This window comes from Chroicocephalus ridibundus, chromosome Z (assembly GCF_963924245.1).
Source record: "Chroicocephalus ridibundus chromosome Z, bChrRid1.1, whole genome shotgun sequence".
NCBI classification, from domain to species: domain Eukaryota; kingdom Metazoa; phylum Chordata; class Aves; order Charadriiformes; family Laridae; genus Chroicocephalus; species Chroicocephalus ridibundus.
Genome location: NC_086316.1, coordinates 11,003,890 through 11,025,920, shown reverse-complemented (window position 1 = coordinate 11,025,920; position 22,031 = coordinate 11,003,890). Strand labels below are relative to the sequence as shown.

General features: G+C 46.8%; 1 protein-coding gene across 1 annotated transcript in view; it reads left to right on the top strand.

Moving 5' to 3' along the window:
- Positions 1-593: 593 nt before the first annotated feature.
- The window catches only part of KIAA1958 (KIAA1958 ortholog), a 57,060-nt gene continuing 35,622 nt past the window's right edge, over positions 594-22,031 (top strand). Inside the window, exon 1 of the mRNA XM_063319758.1 lies at positions 594-666. The gene's annotated coding sequence lies outside the window, so the exon portion shown is untranslated. The remainder of the gene's footprint in view (positions 667-22,031) is intronic.

Here is a 22,031-nt window from a genome sequence, read left to right as displayed (position 1 = left end):
GTGGGGTTGCAAAGGGTGTGCCGGGGTACGCGTGTGTGCCGGCTGTGTGTGGGGTGTGCGGGTAACGTGCGTGTGTTCCGGGTGTGTGTGGGGTGTCCCGGGGGTGTGCGGGGTATGAGGGGGGGGTGTGCGGAGTCTGTGTGCCGGATTGCAGGAGGTGTGCGGGGGGTGCGCGGGGTGTGCGGGAGGATGCGCAGGGGCTGTGCGGTGTGCAGGGTGGGTGTGCGGAGTCCGTGTGCAGAATTGCGGGGGCCGTGCGGAGGATGCGGGTGGTGCGCAGGGGGATGCGCGGGGGGTGCGCGGCGTGCGGGGCGAGTGCGCGGAGCCCCTGTGCGGGATGGCGGGGGTTGCGCGGGGCTGCGCGGGGGGTGCCATTGCACACTTCCTGCGGTGTGTGCGACCGGCGCCGGTTTCCGGTGGCTGACAGGAGCCGGAGCCCGCCGCTGCCTCCTCCGGCGCGGAGTACCACCGCGCAGGGCCGCGCACACACACGCACGGCGGGGCGGGGGAGGAGGAGGAGGAGGAGGAAGAGGGCGGAGGGAGCAGAGCAGCCCTCCCCCCGCCCCCCCCAGCCCCCCCCCGCCCCCAGCCCCCGAGCACTACCTCGGTGGTGCCCCCCATGCGATACAGGCGACATCGCGCAGCCTCCCCGCCCCGCACCTGCAGGTACGTGACCCGCCCAGCTGCACTCTCTGTGTGCTGGGGTGGGGGGTGGGGGTGCGGGGGGGTGTGTGTGTGTATTTTTGCGTGGGGGGTGTGTGTGGGTGTGGGGGTGTGTGTGTGCGCGCATCCAGCGCTGCCCGCCGGGGGGGGGGGGGGGGGGCGGGCGATATTCCCCCCCTCTCTCTTTGTGCGCAGCGGAGGGCTCGCCGGGAGCCTTCCCCGGGCAGATACAGCCCCCTCCCCCGGCCCCCCGTCCGGCCTTTCCGTGGGGCAGGGGTAAGTGTCCCCCCCCCCCGCCCCCGCTGTTGCACGGGAGGTGCCGGTGCGGGGGGAGGCGGGGGGGGTCGAGGTTTGGCACACCATAGGGAGCGGGGTGTCCCCCCCACCCCCCGGTGCATCCTCTTGCAAAAAGAAAAGCGACCCTTCCTGCCCCCCCCCCGCAGGCTCAAATAGAGATGGAAAGGGGGTAGCCGGGGGTGGGGGGGGTAAGGCTTGGGGACCCTGCGGGGGGGCAGAGGGGCAGTGTCTGGTTGGTGTGGTCTGGGTCCCCCCCCCCCCGCGGGGGGGTTCAGCCCCACGGGAGAGCAGGGGAGCGGCGCGGGGGTCCCCCCTCGTCCCCCGCCCGGGCAGGCAGTGGGGTGCGGGCTGGGAAAGGCAGCCAGCCCCTCGCAAACTTGGCTTGTCACCGAGATGAGGCAGGAGCGATAAAGGGAAGCCAGAAAACTGTGAAACAAGCTTGGAAAAGATGGTTAAAGGCGAAGGGAAAAGAGTGGAAACGATGCAGAGATCTATTGAGCCTTCCACGATTTAATTCCGGCTGTCAGAAACAGAGACACTTTCCAGCCAAAGGAATAACTGTGACACATACGTTAAAACTCACCTTCCATCTACAGTGTTAATGGTTATAAATATCCCCTGAACGCAGCTGGTTATTCAGTAGTACTAGATGTAGAGTAAGGCTGTTTCCATTCGAGTGAATGAAGATCTGTCATAGAAACAAAACAATACGCCGGGTAAAAATGAAGTCCTCGCATACGCCGGGCTTTTGACATCTGAATTGTTAATCCGTGAAGTTTGCTTTTGCCTGCCTTCCCCGCCATTCCCCCACTATCCTTCCCAGAAATACAACCTCTGCTAGTGGTGCTGCAATGCTGAAACTGCGATAGATGCTAAAGCTTGACGAGGAACTGCTAGGGACAGCAATGGCTTTCCTTTTTTCTGTTGATTTGAAGAGAAATGGGACCAAGCCCTGCGTGTGCTTGTTAGCAGCAGTGAGAATTTGCATAAATCAAATGGTTATATCCCTAGATGTAATCCATTCTGGATGACGGCTTTTCAGGTCAGGGACTTTCCTTCTTTAAACAGTAACCCCAAAAAGGTCTTCTCAGGTCAGGAGTGACCAGTTCCTGTTCCACACACACACCCCCGCCCCGGCTGCCACGGTTCCCCTCCGTATAATTCAGAGCTCGGACCGACAGGGCTGCACTCATGTGGTACTGCAATTAACCTAATAACCCCTGCCAGCGCCGCGCTGGGGCTGCACACCTGCCCCACCGCACAACGTGCGTCGGCTCAGGGTGCTCCCAACCCATCGGCATCGCCAGGAGCCCGGTCAAATCGCCTTGGGGCCTCGGATCTGCCACTTGTCTCCACCTGATTTTTTTCAAACGTCATTTCAGGCTTGGCTAAAACCTATCCCTGCCCACCCCTAAAGCCACGCAAAAGGCAAATTCGGCTCATGCCTTCTCCTGCTGTCCTGTGCCGAGCCACCTGGCGAAGTGACGCCCACGGCCCCTCTGTCCGCTCTGCCTTTCAGCAGAAAGCTGCTTTAAAGCCTCCTGCTCAAGTTTATCAGCTCTTTGCAAGCCCTCACAGGTCAACTAACAAACCAACCTGACAGCTTAAAAACCTTGCGCCCAAATGAGTAATAATGAGATAAGAATGGTCAAAAAGATGCAGTGTGAACTAAGTATTAACGGAAAGTGTTCAGAGGATAACAGATGGTCTTACATGCAGTGTAAAAGCTTGTCGTGAGGGAGATCAGCATGGAATTACTCTTTCTGGTGTTGCCTGTAGCTCATCTGAAGAGTGTAGCACAGGTCTTGCATATTCCACTAAAGTACCTGGGTTTCCAGGAGGTAATTTAACACTTGTGGAGAAACTCTAACAACTCAAGTACTTTTTAGCAAGCTGGTGTTTTGTTTTGCTTTGTTTTTTAAGCAAGTTTACATTGATGTTGCTGCTGTACTGGTGCATCGGTGCACTAGTAGTCTCTTTGCTATGCCAGAAAGTTTCCTGTGACTGAATTTAATGAAAGTTTCAAAAGCATGGTGTAATTCTCTTCCGTTCACGCGATGATAATGGATTTATAGTCACCGAGTTCCCAAAGTGGTAGTAGTTTGCTTTGTTAGCAGCTCACATCTGGCAGTCACCAGGTGGACCTTCAGTGGCCACCGAACCTCGCCTTGGTGCCAGTTTGACCGGGCTGTCGCGTGTCCACGCGCTACGGCTCATCGGAGACTATCGGAGTTTCTGCAATGCCATCTTTCAGTATTTTCCGTCTCCTGACTTTTTGTGCCTTTCTGTCAGCTATGAGATGCAGGCAGGAGAGGTCTGAAGGTGATCCCAGGCGCTTGTCTCCATGGTGCCGCTGTTGTCCACACCTGCGGACTGGGAGCGATAACCCATCCCCGCGCAGCGCAGGGGGGTGGTGTGAAAATTAACGACTGTTTGTAAGGCACTTCACGGGAACTTGTACATGGCAATTAGTCCTCTGGAGGATTGTTATGCACCTGGTAATTCAAGTGTAACTAGCTGAATGTAAGGGTCTGCTGTCAGAGGTTATTGCTGCACACCTTTCTGCAAAGTAAAACGGGGTGAGGTGAAGGTTGGTGACTTAAAGTACTGCAAATTTTTACCAGGTTTTCTGTTTCCTTTTCTGTGAAAAATATTCAAAAAGGTGTGTTAGTTTGAGTCAAATATTTCCGTGGTGGATCTGCATAAAAGCTCAAAGGAACTCGAAAGACTTACACCTTAGTGCTGTTAATAATGAAGAAGACCTGGGGGAGCACGACCGCTCTATCTTCAGTTACTTGACCTTGGCTCTGATTTCTTGATTTATGAACTTTATTTACTGGCAGGGCTGGTGAATTCTCTTGCAAGACAGAAATTACAGTGTGCCAGCCCTCCCTCGTTTCCGTGGTAACGAGTACACCGCACAGATTCCCTAATGAGACCCTTGGCTGGCCACTGATTGTCTGCGTTTTTCTGGTTTGGTAGTTCTGGGCCTTGAAGTAAATAGAAGGTCTTGGGCATATGACCGTCAGAACTCAAGCAGTCAAAATGGAAACAGAAATGAAAGAATAGATGGCACGGTGAGAAGGTATTGTAACTTAGCCTCAGTCACAGGCACACGGATGGGATACAAGCAGATAGCTTTCAGTATTGTGTTTTCTTCTGAGAAGGGTATGGTGAGAAGGACCCATCCCAGAGTTTAGTTTGAGCTCTGTGTACCTCTTCTGTGGCCAGCTGAACAGGCAAAGAAGCAAGTTATTTTGCATCATCTGGGGGCTGTTCTCAACTACAGGTGTTTTCCGCATTTCCTAGTCTGATGTTCGTAGTTTCCTAGTTCCTTTGTAGTGCTCCATGCCCTTTTCTTATTTATTGTTTAGCAAGAGGCAGGATCTGCAAACTTCTGTTCACTTTACTGCTGTTAGCTCAGAGACATCACATGAGTCCTGTTGGACCCAGGCATCTTGGGGTTTCAGTCCTGTGAAAAGTTACAGGAACAAAAGTTTTCCTGTGAGTGCGAAATCACAGGATTAGATTTGTGGTGTTCACGGAGTGATCGCAATGGGCTTCTGCAAGTTTTTATTTCCACTGCAAGAGTTCAAGTAATTGTTTTCCAAAAACAGCTAGTGTACCTAAAATATTTTACGTAACGTGGTTTATAAATCTGTGTAAGATAACTGGAAGAGATAAGGGGAGGGAAGAGGTGCCTCTGCCCTTTTCTCTCCAGCTTTGCTTATTTCATTAATTTTCTCACTCTTTTTTTGGTATGGTCTGCCCTATTATTTTCTTCTGTGATTGTCAGTGAGTGAGTGTCTTTGGTCAGTGTGGACAATCGGGGAAAAAAAAACCAAAACCAAAATGTTTTTTAAAAGCAGGAACATAAACATATAGCAGTGGGCAAACGTCCAAACACGCATGTCACTTAGCTTTGGCAACGGGACTAGATGAGAAGTTTTCTTTTCTTGAATCATTGATGCTGTAGCTTGAACGCCGTATTGTTTAGGCCCTTCACCTATGAACAGCTGCATCTTAATGAAAGAAATAGACAGGAAAGGTACCTGTGACATAATTATCTTCTACGGCGGTTTTATTCAAAAGAGGTGTTAAGCTGGAAGCAACTGAATTTAGTAATTCTGAATTTCAGTGGCTATCCTGTCATGGGTTATGGCTGGAGAAAAGAAAACCCGCTGGTGGTCTAGGAGTTTGCACCGAAATTCTTTCTTTGCCCTGCCAGAAGCAGCCTCTAAATGACCTGTAGTGCTTGGCTGCGTATTAACCCACCCGGCCTTAAAGATTGCTGCTGGCTGTGGCAAACGGAATAAAACTCACTGGAACAAGTGGCGGGTTAGAAATGCGTCTAAAAGGGAAGGCTCCAGTGGGGAGCCGTGAAGTGGCCGAGAGCCAGACAGCAGGCCGTATTGGGGCTCCTGGTTGCCGATCGTCGTCTTTAGTTTCAGAGGCAGCAGCATTTAAAAGCAGTGTTTTCCCCTGCGCGGAGGAGAGCTGGCCTGCCAACAAGGCAGCTGCCTTTCTTAAAACCTGTTCTTGGGTTCTGCTGTTTTGGCGGCCGGTGTCAAATGCCATCCCCGGCACATGCACACACACCTCCCCAAAAAAAGCAGAGTTTCTAGTATGTCTCTGCTGAACCCAACCGTTATTTTGTGGGTGTGAATTTCCACATGGCCAAGGCCTGTGGTTTACAAGCTGTTTTGGGAAATCACTTAACCGTTTGCCCAGTAGTGACCCAAAATAACAGCTGTCGCATTTTATACATATGTAAAGATGTATCATACGTAAATATGAACAATGCACAAATATAAAATTATGCATATTTATAAAAATACATATAATAAATACATAAATAATATTTGTACTACATATTTATTTTGATACTGTGTTATTATGTACTACATACAATTTAATATATTATAATCTCTTATATTAACATGGTATGCATGTTGTTTATTGTTTTTATTATTATTATTGTTATTATTGTTGTTGTTAATTATATTACATTATGATTGTTGTTGTTATTATTACTATTGTTATTCCACATATTCTATTTTGTAGTCAGATGAGAGAGAAAAGATAGGTCTGGCAGAGAAGGTGTCTGACTTACGGGGTGAAGGATCTGTCCTGCTCCCAAGTCCTATCCAGTGTTTTCCCGAATGATGCAGCGGAAGGAATAACAAGCCTCCCTCCGTGCTGCACCTGCGCGCAGCAGGAGGCTGGAAGGACCCGCAAAGACCTGGGAGCAGAGAATCGGGTTTCAAAATCATTTCAACAGGTTGGAGATGTGGGCTGGAGAGGACAGGGTGTGAGCTGTAAAACGCAGGGTTCTGCTCTGTGGCCAGGTTAGGGAAATGCTGAAATTACAAGCCAAATTTTTTGGCCAACAATATTTTTTTTTTTAGCCAAAAAAGAAAAAAAATTGTTCTGCAAAGGGGAAGGGAGTAGCTTTGCTCCATGGGCAAGGTGGATGGGACACAAAACAGGTATTTTCAGTAGGAGGGAAGGTCATCAAAACGCGCTCCCTTAAGGAAAAGACTCGTGAAGCTCTGGGATAACTTGCGAGGATGTGGCCATGGGAGGTCCACACAGCGAGGTTACCTGAGCATCTGCCAGCAGGGAGGGAGGAACTGTGTCTGCTTAGGAGGACCCCTAATTTTACTGATTTTTCTTTCATGATTAAACCCCTAGTCTGCAGGAAGTTTTTCTCTAGAACAGGAGCATAATGGAGGTTTCCCAATGGGGCTGAAGGAAGACAACCAGAAACTCTTTTTTTTTTTTTTTTTAATAGGAAGTAGAATTGGGAGAGGAGAAGGGTGTCTGTCTGAAGTTGTAGGTGACTGCAAAGCCCAACCCCGTCAGGTGGAGCAGTGCGACCCACTGTGATGGTGTGAAGGGGTGCGGGGAGGGATGTCGATGGCATGAGGAGGAAAACACTGTGGCAAAATTAAAATGCTTTTCAACTGGCATATCCTCATCTCGGTCCTTGTCACGGTACCGATATCTCCCTAGAAGCAGTCCTGGTGCCGGAAAGTGCTTGAACAGTTAGAAACCTCCTCCCTTTTTTTGAACAGCACGCTAGTACGGTATTTACACCTTAGCTGGGAGGCAGTCAGGAGTTTCCAGAATGACAGCCGAAATTAGGGAAAAATGAGTTTTTGGCACACGCTTGGTGTTGCAGTGTTTTCTTAACTTTTCTGTTTGTTTCCTCTCCTTAAACCTGAAGCCGCAGCCCGTAATTTCTGTATTTCTGATGTCTCTCCAGCCTAAGTACAGCGGGGAGAGGGTGTATTTACGTTCTCTGCTAAGTGTTCTCCTGAAGCTGTAGAGAAGACCCTCGTCGCCCCGTGATAGTTTGCAAAATCTGCTGCAGCACACCATAAGGAGCCAGCATATTTTAGCTGGTAACACTCCAAATGTCATCGCTTAGAATTTGCAAAATATTGCAGGATGGGGAAAAAAATTTAACTACTCTCAAAATGTAGAAGCTGACAATTTTTTTTTTAATCTGTGGGATTTTAATCCTTGCTGTTGAGCCAGTTTTGCACAGAAGATGCCGATGTACTCATTCAGTGGAATTTTCTATTCTCCATCATATGGATTATCCCCTTGCAGCAGTCCTTAGTCACGCCAGGTCATGCCACTCTACGCTGTGAGGTTAAATATCTACTCCAGTTTTATTGTAGCTGAAAGCTTTTTATAGAGTCTTTTGTGTGTGTGTGTGTGTATGTGTGTCTTTAACTAGGAAAGTGAGTATTTCCTGTCTGAAATTTAGATTTCATACTGTCTTTTTTTAGCATTATTAGGGGGAAAAATAATGTCTGGCTTCTTTCTTTTTTTTTCCCCCCTTCTTTTTTAGTTAAAGCATATTTTAACCTTCTCATCTATAACTATAAAATGAAGGGTGCCTTTTTAGAAACTGAGCTCTTACTCACAGACTCGACGCTGAATTTTTTAGACCCAAGAGGCAAACATTTATTGTGCAACCAGTAAACTGCAATTGAAACTGTTCTGTAAAGTGCTTGACATGGTCTGTGCCAGATGTGTGAATCCTAGCAATTTCAGCAGACTTGATAAGTGTTGATGACTTAATTTTAAACCATTCAGGTTTTAACATTTCCCTCTCCGATTTCCAAAAATACAGTTAACTGTTGTGGAACTAACCCAGTTAAAAAGAAGTGCTGTCTTTTATACCAAATAAATGAACATTAAATATCCAACAGCAGGTTGATAATTTCCAGATCTTCTAGATTTCAAGTTACGTGTCAATGTAGCTTCTCCTTACAAATTTAAAACTTGTGCTCCTAAGGCAAGACATGCAAAAAACACCCCTCATGCAAATAACTGTTGTCCAAAACCTCTTTCAGTTAAATCCTGTTTTCTGCACACAGCTTCACTTCATAGCAGGATATAGCTAAGAACCCCATAAATGGCATATTTTCGCTGAACTGAATATTACGAATTAAACAAGCAAGTGAGGTCTCCACCCACTTTATCTGAGCCAGTGCCTGGCATCAGCCTAAAAACCAGGCAGGGCGGGGGGCGTTTGCTGAACGGGCAGCGTGATCCGATTGAAATGCTAGTGACTGGTGAAGATGCTTTGTCTGGGGACAGCTGGGTCAGGTATTTTTCATTTTAGAAATCTGTCTTGATTTGAGGGAGAGAAGGTATTTAGGTGGCGGGGAGGAGTGAAGAATGCCAGAAAATTACATACGCAATATGTATAAATCCATAGTATGTAGATTTTTTTTGCCCTTTGTCTTGCCATAAATAGTCTCAGGGGTCAGCCCTATAACGTATTAGACGTTATAGTGTAATCCAGCAAAACACAGGTGAATAATTCTCCCATAAACAGAAGCACTGGTCAATTAATGCGTGCAAATTTTAGTAGGTAATTAAGTTGCGTGCATTTTTTTCCCTGTATTTTTTTTCCCAAATTGTCTGTGAATAAGTTTCCCCTTCAGCTAGTTTTTTTGTCTTGTTAGATAATCTATTCCGAAATAATGAGACTGATTTTTCAGTATGGAAATGTACAGCAGCCCTTCTTAGCAATGTATTCACATGTATGGAAAAAAAAAAAGGCTGTCTGGCAGAGAAAAAAAATTAAAAATTTGTAAACTTGGATTTACAATTTCTTTTGGACTGCGAGAGAATACATTATACTGAGCATCACAAATAAGTCATGTTTTGGAAGAGCTCCACAAGATAGTGAAGCATTACTGGAATATAGCATCAGGCAATTTATACGGAGGGTGGTTATTCACCCGGCCCTTTATTTGCAAGAAGCATTCGACACTTTAATTGAGCTCTCTTCAATATGCTGCATCTGCTTTAATGCTCTGTGTTTGCTGTATGCATTTCAACAGCCTCATAAAGATGGTCAAAATTTGTTTTGGTCTAGCCAAGGAGTCAAGGAGAAATAGCAGCTCAGAGCCATGTTCTAGAGATATGCACTATTAACCATTGCAATTTAATTTTGTGTGTGTGTGTGTGTGTTAACATTCGATACTTTACTGTTGGATAGTTAACTCTGTAAAGCTAAGTGACCTCTTTCCAGCGAGGCATCTCTAAAACTGTCTTCACCTCTGCCGACCTCGTGGATACTGATTAAACTGTTTGGCTGTGTTTGATTAGCTTAGTTTACAGACCATTTAACTGGTGCAGAAGTATTTACATGGGATAATACTGTGGCGATTAAGACGAGGGAAGTAGAAACCTGGAACCACTTCAGCAGGCTTTATGAAACAAAGAGATGTGAATCCAGCATGTCTGTGTGTGGATTTGCCCTTTGGGCTCAGGGATTTATTTTTCTTCTGGAGGAGAAGTCGCTCTTGCTCCTTCAGTGGAAGGCGGTGATTTCCCCCCGTGCAGCGGTTCCCCTTGTGGCCGTACCCTGGTGTCAGTGTCCTGACTGTGGCTGCGAGATTCACACTTGGCATGAGCAATAGGTTTTTTAACAAGACACAAGCAGAGCAAATTGCTCCATGTTTTACTTCATCGACACACTACCGCTGTCCTAGCACAATTAAAAAGTGGAAAGTCTGAGTGAACGCATCTAGACATCAGCTGTTCAGTGTCTTTCTTTGGTTGCCTCCACCTGTGAATTTCACTACTTGGAAGACAGGTTTTCTTGTTCCCACCGGCATAGCTGGGGTAAATTTGTAATATTACATTATATCCATCCCTTTCATCAAATGCCCTTTTTTTCCACTACTAATGGCCACTGGGCAGTTATCTTCATTGACATGTTCCAAGGGAGTTGCTAGTCTTCTCTTTTTTCCTCTCTTCTTTTTTTTGTCAGACTATAGTTCTTTGGAAGAAATTGGCGTGAGCAGTGCACATTCCCTTTTTTCCTACTCAGGTCATTCATCAGGAGGGACTTCATTGTGCCTCTCAATGAGGAGATGGAGGACCATCTGCCTGTGGCTCTTGAGGCTCCTGTGTGGAGGAGGCAGCTGGAGCCTTTGCTCAAATGCAGTTTTGCCCTGGCCCACACAGATGATGTTGTTGGGGTTGGGTTGGGAAAGTCAGTAGGAAGGCTTGAAGGACACACCTCGTGGCCTCAACGGCACTGCACAGATCTTCCTGAAAAATTAAGGCACCCTTTGGTAGCCTTGGAGAGGGCAACAGGTGGGGACATCCTGGCTATACAGAGGGACCAGAACTTTCGTGTTGGTGAACCTGCCATTCCTCTGGGGCTTATGTGGGTTGTCCATCTGGGACAGTTTGGAGGTGCACTTAATTTCCTGCAGTCTTGCATGAGCTTTTCATCCAGGGCTGATGTCCCAAGAAATGTGCTTCTGGGGCCAGGTTAAGCAGAGGTTTGCAGTGCTGTCTGGTGTAAAAGTCTCCTCCCAGCCAACCGGCGACTGGGGGAGTTGGACCCAGGCCCCCATGACTAAGGCCAGAGCCCTCCGTCAGCGAGGTCCTTCGCACATGGTGGGAAGGTTTGCTGTTCCCATTGCATACTGCTTTTATGTGGATTAATAGCGGCTCTTAAGGCATGAGGTATCTTGTTGAAGCTTTATTGAAGGTCGAGTAAATTAAGTCGTACAGGTCATTTTCCTCTGCTTGATTCCCCTTTCCTCTCTATTTAATGACTACTTTGAACACTCTCACAGCCATCAGGGGTCTAGCAGTTTTCCCTCATGACTGTTGCACAAGTGGGATCCTATCTGGTTGCATTTGTTTTAAGTGCTGCACTACTTTTAATTATGCTCTGCCTGTGCAAGGTACTTTCTCAAAAATAATAGAGGCATATCACTTTTGCTGTATTTATAATTATACTACAAGGAATTCAGAAGGATGTCAAACTAAAATTTGTGCTGATACGACATGCTGTTTGAGAAACAATGTCTTGTTTTTGTTGTCTGTGGGGCTTTTTGCTGGTTGCAGGGGACTGACAAAACGGCATTACCATTTTTCACATGGTTTGACCCATTAGATTGTTTGGTGGAAAGTATTTGAGTAGGCGGCAAATTGAATTGCTTTTACATTTTCAAGACACTTAAGATAGAAAATAGAAAAGACAGCACTAGATAAACATGCTGCATGTATAATAATATTACTGCCAAGGAAATTTAATTCAGTCTTCAGTGATGGGTTTGGGCAGATGTGTTGCATTCAGCTAGAGATAAGGTAATGCATGCAGCGCGGTCTCAAGTAAGTAGGAACAGAATGAAACTGATATTTTGCATTAGTTGTGTATTATTTATTGTATTTGATATAAGCGTGCAGCAGACACCTGATACTACCACCATCTGCCTGGTATCAGATACTGTGTCTGCATGTGGAAAGGGTAGGGTGGTCCTGTTTGGACTTTCTGTACAAGAGCTGCCTCAGAAAAGCTTTTATTTTGTAAACAACTACTTTGCTAGTGCTTTTCTGGGTAATTTGCTTTCCTTGCTAAGGCTGTAGTTCTGTCATTAAAAATTAAAATTTGCATTAGTAGAATCATAGAATGGTTAGAGTTGGAAGGGACCTTGAAGATCCTCTAGTTCCAACCCCCTGCCATAGGCAGGGACACCTCCCACTAGACCAGGTTGCTCAAAGCCCCATCCAGCCTGGCCTTGAACACCTCCAGGGATGGGGCATCCACAGCTTCTCTGGGCAACCTGTTCCAGTGCCTCACCACCCTCACAGTCAAGAATTTCTTCCTAATATCTAATCTAAGTCTCCCCTCTTTCCATTTAAAACCATTACCCTGCGTCCTATCACTGCACTCCCTCATAAAGAGTCTCTCCCCATCTTTCCTGTAGGTCCCCTTTAGGTACTGGAAGGCTGCTAGAAGGTCTCCCCGGAGCCTTCACTTGTCCAGGCTGAACAACCAGCCCTCGGATCATCTTCATCGCCCTCCACTGGACCCACTCCAACAGGTCCATGTCCTTCTTATGTTGGGGGCTCCAGAGCTGGATGCAGTACTCCAGGTGTGGTCTCACCAGAGCGGAGTAGAGGGGCAGAATCACCTCCCTCAACCTGTTGGCCATGCTTCTTTTGATGCAGCCCAGTATGTGGTTGGCTTTCTGGACTGCAAGTGCACACTGCCAGCTCATCTTGAGCTTCTCGTCAACCAACACCCCAGGTCCTTCTCCTCAGGGTTGCTCTCAATCCATTCTCCATCCAGCCTGTATTTGTGTTTGGGGCTGCCCTGACCCAGATGCAGGACCTTGCACTTGGCCTTGTTGAACTTCATGAGGTTGGCATGGGCCCACCTCTCAAGCCTGTCCAGGTCCCTCTGGATGGCATCCCTTCCCTCCAGTGTGTTGGTGGCACCACACAGCTTGATGTCATCAGCAAACTTGCTGAGAGTGCACTCAATCCCACTGTCCATGTCGCTGACAAAGGTGTTAAACAGTGCCAGTTCTAGTACTGACCCCTGAGAAACACCACTTGTTCCTGGTTTCCACTTGGACATTGAGCCATTGACTGCAACCCTTTGAGTTCGACCATCCAGCCAATTCCTTATCCACCAGATGGTCCCTCCATCTAATCCATGTCTCTCCAATTTAGAGACAAGGATGTCCTGCAGGACACAGTCAAATGCTTTGCCCAAGTCCACGTATTAGTTGGCCACTAGCATGCAATGGTCCCAGTATTTTATCTCAAGACAGTGAAAAGCAGCAGTTGTGACCAACTGTTGTAAGAAACCAACATTTCTGTGCTCTGAGGGTAGGAGACTGCAGGAAGACAGTTTTGGGATAGTTCAATGTGCGAATATACTGTGAAGGGGAAGAAAGTGTCAAGTTTTGAAAAAGTGGTTTGCCTGACTGCTCTGAAGAGGTAGATGTCAGTAATATGCTTAGATGGAGAATGAGAGAAGGAAGAAAACAACACAAAAAATGCAGAGAAGTTTCCCACCATTCAAGCAGGAAATAAAGTGATGCAAGAAACTATCTGGTGCATCAGATAGTCTGGTGGCTACACAGCTCGTTGCTGTTCAGTTGGGAGATGAGGTGGGACTCTCAAACTTGAGTTTGCCTCAAAAGCCACGTAACTCGGAACTGGTGCTTCCAGAAAAAGCTTACTGTATTTTGGTATAAATCTCTCAAGGGAAAACCAAGTTCTGAATCAGGTTCTCTAGGCAGGAGACTACAGTTCCCTCTGAAATGGTCAGCAATAGTCTGCCTTGGTCCTGTCTGCTCTCCATCCAGCAGCCCCTGAAGACCCCAAGGAGGTCCACGTGGGCTGTCCACGGTGCACTAGCCTTTGCACTATAGAAACATGGCTCACATTTTGTAGAAGGAGAAACTGAGCCAGAGAGATGTGTGATGAAGGGGTTTTTTGTTGATAAAGGCCATTATGTGCAGTCAGAGACCACTGAGCTCCTGACTACACCCCATGTTGACAGTCACCTCTGGGGTGATGAGCTGGGGTTGCCTTGCTGTGCCCAAGAGTGCTGACTGCTACAGGGATTTTCCTCCCTGCCTGCAAAGGGGTGAACTCCGGAGGATAAAAGAAGGGTGTCACAGCATTGGGCTTGAGCTGTGCAGTTGGTGCTCCAAGTGTCTGCCCCAGAGTTTGGAAAGTTTTGTGTTTGGACAGACCACCATCCCCAAGGCTGGAGATACAAGGACAAGAGCTCTGTTTGTTAGGCTTTTTTTCTGAATCATATGGCTGGATTTTCAGCTAGCCCATTAGTGTCAGGTTTCTAATTAAAGCAAAACAGCCTGTTTGCCACTGCCACCCCATCACTCCAAAAGCAGAGTTGTTTCCAGAGCGCAAAACCAGTGATGCAGTCCCTGAGGAGGGACTGCAGGTCTGGTGGTCTAACAGGTCAGAGGGGCACAAAATGGGGAGAGTAACCTCTGCCCTCCCACCTGCACCACTGAAAGCAGCTAGGTCCTTCTCCAAAGTCATGTGAAAATGACTTATTTTGAGGGGGAAGCGTGTGCAGGAGGCTCGCTCAGCTACAGAGGTGGGCAAAAATAACGAGCAGTGCATTTTGGTTGATGCATGACTCCGCTGAGGGGTGTTGTGCTGCAGCCCTGAGGAAATCCGCACTTCTCCAGGTGGAAGGGAAAAGCTCTCAAGAAAGAAGATGCAGGAATGCTTTGGGATCTCAATGCACGCCTGAGCCACTGAGGTTGGCTTCCAGGCGACGCCCAGGGTCAGGAGCAGGCTGAGCCCCGCTGGGTTCATGCTCTTGCCCTGCGTCGTGGAGGACACACATGTATAATAGCAAGGGTAAAGGAGGGGGAACATGAATGAACAGTCGCAGACCATCCTGCACAGGCACAGCACCACGAGCTGTCCTGGCCGTTTAACAGTAACCTGCTCCTGTTGCTTTCTTGGGTCCCACGTCAGCCAGGGCTGGGGATGTGGTGGAAGTGAGACACAAAATACCCTTCGCCACAGGCAGGGTCAAAGCAATAGGTTTTTCTGGTAAGAGGAGGGAACAACATTCAGCATTGTCTTTTGGGGGGTGATACCTTAGCCAGTGATACCTTGAGGGGAAAGGGACTACAGCTAGGCAGCAAAAAGACAAAAACTGGGCAATGAAGGAGGTATCTGGTGCTGCCTGGTGCTCATCAGGAGATGCGCTTACTGTGTGTGGTTCATGTGGACCTCGTGCTCCACTGCACCTGCAGCATGCACGCCACCAGGCTTGCCTCTGCAAAGCAACATACCCCCGTTTTGCTGAGAGAAACGGAAAGTTTTTTTGCTCTTCCTTATGGGATGTGTGTGCTTGTTATGCTCGGGGAGCACAGACTAACCTGGGCGGGCAGGCAGACAGAAAGACCATGCATACCCTGGGGCAAGGCAGAGTGTTTGTTCTGACAAAATCCTATTTTATTCTGGGTTTTTTTGTGTTTGTAAAGGCCTCTGCAGTGCACGTTGTGGACTGAGTGGGCTGGGAGTGTGAAGTTGCAGACTGCTGGGGAGAGCAGTTTTTCAGGAACTTTTGCCGCTGTAAATGAAACCTGTGGCCTGTCTGGTTGCCAGCTTCTTCTTCGCAGTTAACAGAGAAGGTTGTCTAGAAACTGCCATAAAGGGCAATCCTCGGTTTTCTGTGGTAGGGGTGGTTTGAGAAGATTTACAAGCATTGTGAATTTGATTTTACAGGCGTTTGTGCATGCAGTGCTCACCAAGAGTGCTCCCAACTGCCCCCTCTGTGCTGCGTGGTACGGGGAGTGCACACTGCTCCAGCTCCTGCACCCTGACCAAAATCCTCCCCCTTTCAAGACTGTGCAGACTGTCACACTAGTGAGATACATCTTGCTTATGGCCAGCAGGTCAAGGGAAGTGATTCTGCCCCTCTACACTGCTCTCGTGAGACCACACCTGGAGTACTGCATCCAGCTCTGGAGCCCCCAACGTGAGAAGGACATGGACCTGTTGGAGTGGGTCCAGTGGAGGGCCATGAAGATGATCCGAGGGCTGGAACACCTCTGCTATGAAGACAGGCTGAGAGAGTTGGGGTTGTTTAGCCTGGACAAGAGAAGGCTCCGGGGAGACCTTATAGTGGCCTTCCAGTACCTAACGGGGGCCTACAGGAAAGATGGGGAGGGACTCTTGTTCAGGGAGTGGAGCGATAGGATGAGGGGTAATGGTTTTAAACTGAAAGAGGGGAGATTTAGATTAGATATTAGGAAGAAATTCTTGACTGTGAGGGTGGTGAGGCACTGGAACAGGTTGCCCAGAGAAGTTGTGGATGCCCCATCCCTGGAGGGGTTCAAGGCCAGGCTGGATGGGGCTTTGAGCAACCTGGTCTAGTGGGAGGTGTCCCTGCCCAGGGCAGGGGGTTGGAACTAGGTGATCTTTAAGGTCCCTTCCAACCTGAACCATTCTATGACAAAGAAGTTCAGTGTGGTGTGAATGGGGAAGTGTAAGGAGAATCAGGTGAGTGCCCTCCTTGTGCATGCCTCAGGATGTGGCATTTGACTGGCAACTGGGAATCCCACGTGGCTGGGACGTGCCTGGCAGCAGCACGTGCCATGAAGGTACAGGGACTGGCTGGAGCCGATGAAGTTGAGCCAGGCACAAAACCTTGCCTTGCACCAGTCCCTCTGGATGGGCCTAAGTGTCGCACATGTTTCTCCATGCCTTTATGCCTAATAGTAGAACTACTAGCATTGCTGGGGCAGTGAAATGCTCTGAGAAAGCATTAAGAAGGTTACAAGCATACGTGAGTGTTGCTGAAAGTGGCGGTGAGTATTTGGGTGAGACAGTTGGGTAAAGAGTGAATAATAGTAATTATTAAAGTTGGCCTGTAACTTTCGGTGGAAGTACCTGTTAAAGCACAGGCACGTGACAGCGTTGTTGTGTTTCACTGAACAGTTTGGTCCAGTGGTAACATTAGGACTTGTGTTCTTCATGGACATTTTTTAAAATATATTGGTGTTTTGTTTTCTGATGGCTTGTTGCTGATATTCATTTCTTTAGCCAGTCTTTTCCTAACGTTAACTGCTGGTATCACAGACATCGTACATTACTGGCATCAAAAATATTCCATATTTTTGTATGGTAGTAGCAGAAGTGAGCTGGTTGTTTTTAAGGTGTGAAACTAATAAATACAGAATGACACCAAAGCAGGGAGCCCTGAACGATACCGCTCTAGCCGAGCCCAACATCGGATGTTGCACGGCTCTGCCTGTGGTTCAAATCTGCACCGTGTTCCAGTGATGAACACCCCATGTTTGCAGCCCTGCCAGGTGAGCAGGTCCGTCTCACCGAGCACCGCCTGCCTGGCGCCGAGGGAGCCAGGAGCCGTCTCCCTCTCTCACCCTTCCCGCTGGCCGGAGCGGCCCCCGGGGGTTGGATTGGAGGGCAGTGGGGGAGAGGGTTGTTTCTGCACGCCTTGTATCTTCACAGGGTTGCCTCAAGTATCACTTCTAGTTGCTGGCACAGGACCAATGCTGACTGACAAATGATGTATTTGTCCCAGATACTGCTTCCCCCCCTTGCCCCTTCTTGCTCTATCCGTTGGATTGGACACCAAATGTGAACAACCAGAAGCTTTACCTTTAAATAACTTTTTTTTAATGGCTAGTTACCAAACACAGTGCTCTTAGCTATGAAATGTTTAACTTGCACCGCTGTGCTGCAGAGAGAGAAATCTTTCGACTGCCCTTTCCCTATCTATCATCTTTCAAAAGTGTACAGCCAAGAGATTTTAATTTCTTGTCTTTTTGTCTTGGCAGATTTATTCTCATACTGCACAGCTATTCTAAACACAAGCCTTTTAAAATGGTCTGCGAGGCTTTATTTTTGTTCGTATCTGTTTTAGAAGTATTCCTGGGTCTGTTTGTTCCAATCTGGCAGGCAGTAAGTAGGTTAAATTTCCCCTAACATCCTCGAGTGTTTTGCTCGCTTTAGCGACTGTAGGGTTAGACTCCACTGTAGTGCGATGTGGCCGCAGCTTGAAATGAAACCTGATTTTAACAAAGGTGGCCGCACCTCTGAGGGCCAAACTGAAGACCGTACTTTATGTTTTTAGCTGATTTAAGAGCAGTGACATAGGAGATGTTTAAAGCGGGAAAGTTTTATCTCCTGCTGGGCTTTATGAAGATGGTAATGTGGAGCTTGCCCTTTGCAAGTATAATTTGGGATGCCTGAACTTCTCAGATGTCCCCTGTGTTTTGTAAAGCCTTTGAGTGCTTTGTTTCAGTTGTTTTCTGGACAACTGGACATTGGCTGTTGTAATTTGGTCACAAACGGGCATGGGTACAGAAGTGCTAGCATTCGTGCCCCATCAGAAGCAACATCTCAGCACTTGCGTTCCCCACTCAAGTGGTTAAATTTGAAAAGGTGATTGCAGACAGATCAGCTTGTCAATACTGTGGATGGTATAAGGAAAAACTTGTATCTGTCCTGTAAGACTGTGTTCTTTTGCTGGGAGTGGCAGCACTTTTTCTATCACTACAGGAACGTGTGGGTCAGAAATTGCTTCCACCCTTTTGTCGAGCCAGGACAGGGGCACGTTGTGCCCCCGCAGCACAGTCAGTGAAATGTGCCCTTCCATTTGGCACGCTAGCAATGTCCCCACGTAGAGGGCTGCTTTGCTAAGGGCTGGTTTGTGTTGTTGGCTTTGTACATGTAATGGGACTCTGGCCGGAGGTGCCAGCTCACTCTGCCCCTTCAGTGTAGTCTCAGTAGACAAATGCTATTGAAACCTTAGACTGAACTGTCAGCCTCAGTAGGGTTAGGAAGCTGAACAAAGCAGGGATGCTGGCACTTTTTCAGTGATTCCAGGGATAATACTCAATCTGTACTCCCATCCTTCTCGTTGGTGACAGCATGCAGCTTTTACTTGCAGTTGGGCAGGTGGAAGTGGAGTGGGACAGGGACTGTCCATCAAATCTGGTGGATCTTGTTTTCTCCTGCCTTAGACGTGGCACAGTGTCTGTTGACATGGATGCTGGTAAAGGTGAAATGCTGTCAGTGCCACGCAGGGGTGAAAATGAGCTCAAGATCTGGCGTAAGCAGGGGGTAATTGTCCCTCAGGCTTATTTCTCAATAACACTCTCAGTGCTCCAGCATTGAGTATGAACACTGCAATTTGCAGCGGCGTGGAAGGACATCCTGTCTTGGCAAAATCAGAGTAAGTGCTATCCAAAGAGAGGTACCAACATCACTCCTGAGTTTGGTAGTCATTTTCACTGCTCCCACCACCAACTCTCTCTCACCGTTAATGGTTTGCAATTGGAAGAAGCCAGCTATGTTTGCAGACACATAAAGAATCGTGCAAGGCATTAATATAAGAATACACAATACAGGTTTTTTTTGTTGTTTTGGACTCACCGTAATAGTAAATAATCAGTAGCTCTGACTGGAGCAGCTCTTTCTGAAAGAATCATAGAATCATAGAATTGTTGAGGTTGGAAGGGACCTTTAAGATCATCGAGTCCAACCTTGAGCCTACCCTGACAAGAGCCACTTCTAAACCATGTCCCTAAGTGCCCCATAAGAAGAGGGGATGAAGCTGTCCAAGCTCATTGCCAAAGAAGTCCTTTTGGAAAAACGTGAGCAGAAATTCAAGAAAGCTGGTCAGGGCAGTTCAATACACTTAGCCCCTATATATAATGTCAGCCTGTTCTTTTTCACCCTTTCTCCTTTTTGCTCGGTTTGTAATTTCTAAATAAAAGCCTGTGCCATTCCTCAGCGCAATTCCAACAGAGCCCCTTCTAGGTTCTGCTTTATTCCTTCAAACAAGACACGTCCTGTCAAACAGGACCCTGCTGGATCTTCATGAACAGTTCTAAGAGACCTGACTGGCTTCAAACGCAAATACACTCCACAACACAGTTGAATGACTGGGTATCTAATGTGTGCATGTCCTTGCTGAAAATGTCTACAAAAATTAGATTAGTAATTACATATGTTGGAAAGCTCTGTGTTACCTAGATTGTGATCTTCAGTTATTCTGGGCATGCTTTCCAGTGTTTGTAATAAATTGCTAATAGGTTATTCATGTCTGGAGAGAGTTAAAATAAATTTGATATTGATATCAATGTCCCTGGAATGACTATAGGGGATGACACTTGAGCTCATATTTATGGGATAAAGATTTCTTTTTTCTTTTTTTCTTTTTTTTTTTTTGAATGAGCAATGGCTATATGTTTTCTACTAACTCTATTCAAAGGCTGGAATAAATGCAACCACAAGAAAGAATTAGTTGGAAACGCTGTCAAGTTGATACAGTAAAATATCTTCTAGTATCTCTGAAACCTACTGTGTTTTAAGAAATATTTTGGTTTATTGACTGTCTTTTAATTGAGAAGAGAAAGTCTGGAGTACCACAGATGGAAAGATGTATATTTTAAAAGGTTTTTTTCTGTCATCTTTGGAGAGACTAAGAAGTTTATCTGGATGCATTTCTTGAAGGAGGGTAGTGGTGTGCTTTTGAGGTGTGTACCTTAAAATAAATTACTATCTTGCTTGTAATTACTTTTATTCGGCTGTTTTTACTAGCACGCATTTTGTCTAGGGCCATTTCTCACTCTAATCTTGAAATAAACCAGTGATAGCAGATACGGGTAATTCCGGAAGGAATTCCCTCATCTATTTGGTGCAGTAGATCCAGTGCTAATGAAGCATAGCAATAACAGACTTTAATGAAGACATGCGATGCAACTGTGTAACAATATATGCAACAATATATTCATGGTTTTTCTTATATGCTCCCTTCATTTTTACTTACTTACACAAGATAGATATTATTTTTATTTGCTTTGCCAAACATTCAGCAGTGTGAGTAGCACATTGTTCTGAACTCCAGTTGTCCATAGGCTACATTTCTGTTTTTGAATCTCCACGAAGAAATAAGTGAGGGCTCTTGAGACTGTTGAGTCCTCCGTGATTGACAGAGTTCTTCCAAAGTCTTCGTGTGTCAGCCGCCAGTAAAACATGAATATTCTGGACTTTCTCTCTGTTTCTTAATCATGCACAATCCCTAAATCTCTGTGTTGTACATGCCGAATCTTGCACTGATGTTAATAAGAACTGTGCTTGCTTGAGAAAGCAAATTTAGCTCTTTGGCCAAAGCTTTGGAACTTGCCTGTTTAAAGCTTTGACAGGTTTTTGGACACTCGGGGTCAGATCTTATATATGTTCACATGCTTGTGGAGACCTCTGAAAATCCCATGCAGGGTCCGTCCTTTTGATGACATAAATGCCTCTAGGAATGGGGGCCTGGGTTGACTGAGCCAGCCAACATCGAAAGGACCTTTTTCCATGTGGCTGTGTTTAAGCCTCTCTAGCTCCAGTCCCACTGAACGCAGACATGCAGGCTTTCGAGATGCCGTGCAGAACAGCCTAGGTAGGCTCTGTCCCTGAGATGTCTGTGTCACACTGTGGACCCTTCCCTGCTTTCTCCATCAAGAGCGGCAGCAGGTCAGGTTGCTCACCCTGCAGGGTTGCCACCAACTCCTCACCTGTATGAGGGTACAGCATCATGAGGCTTCCATCTCTTTGGGCACTGTCAGGGAACCCATCTCGGTAATCTTAAAATGTAATCTGTTTTAAACTTTGGTTTAAATTTCAGGATAACCTGAATTGATTGATTATATTATGTTAGAGGCACACGGCTAGAAATGTTTCCAGGGATAATAGAAAAATTGGTGCATAGTTGGGTGGAGCATTTCTAATTTTTTTATCCACTGGCTGTTGACTACAGGATGTTAGCCAGTATTTCTGACTGGCTTAGATTTGAATGCAAATCCTTGCTTTTACTGGCTCATCTCTAGGGCAGCTTGCATGTTACTGTTTTTTCTACCTTACATCAGAGTCTTGTCTAGGAACTTCATTAGGGACTCAGCTACATGTGATCTGTTACGCACAGTTGGACACAAGCCTGTTCATGGAATAATCTATTGTCCTTATGTTTCTTGTAATTTTTTCAAGTCTGTTCTTTCTTGCAACTCTTTTCTCCAAGTTGGTGGTGGTTTGGTTTTTTTGAAGATCTTAAAAACCAAATGAGGGGCATGACCTCAGTCTGATACCAATAGTTTAATGATAAGGATAATTGTTGATACTTCAAAAATCACACTGTAAGGACAGTTTCATAATGTTTTTCGTGCTGAGAATTAAGTCCCTGGAAAATCATTTAACATCCCAAACCATCTCCGTGT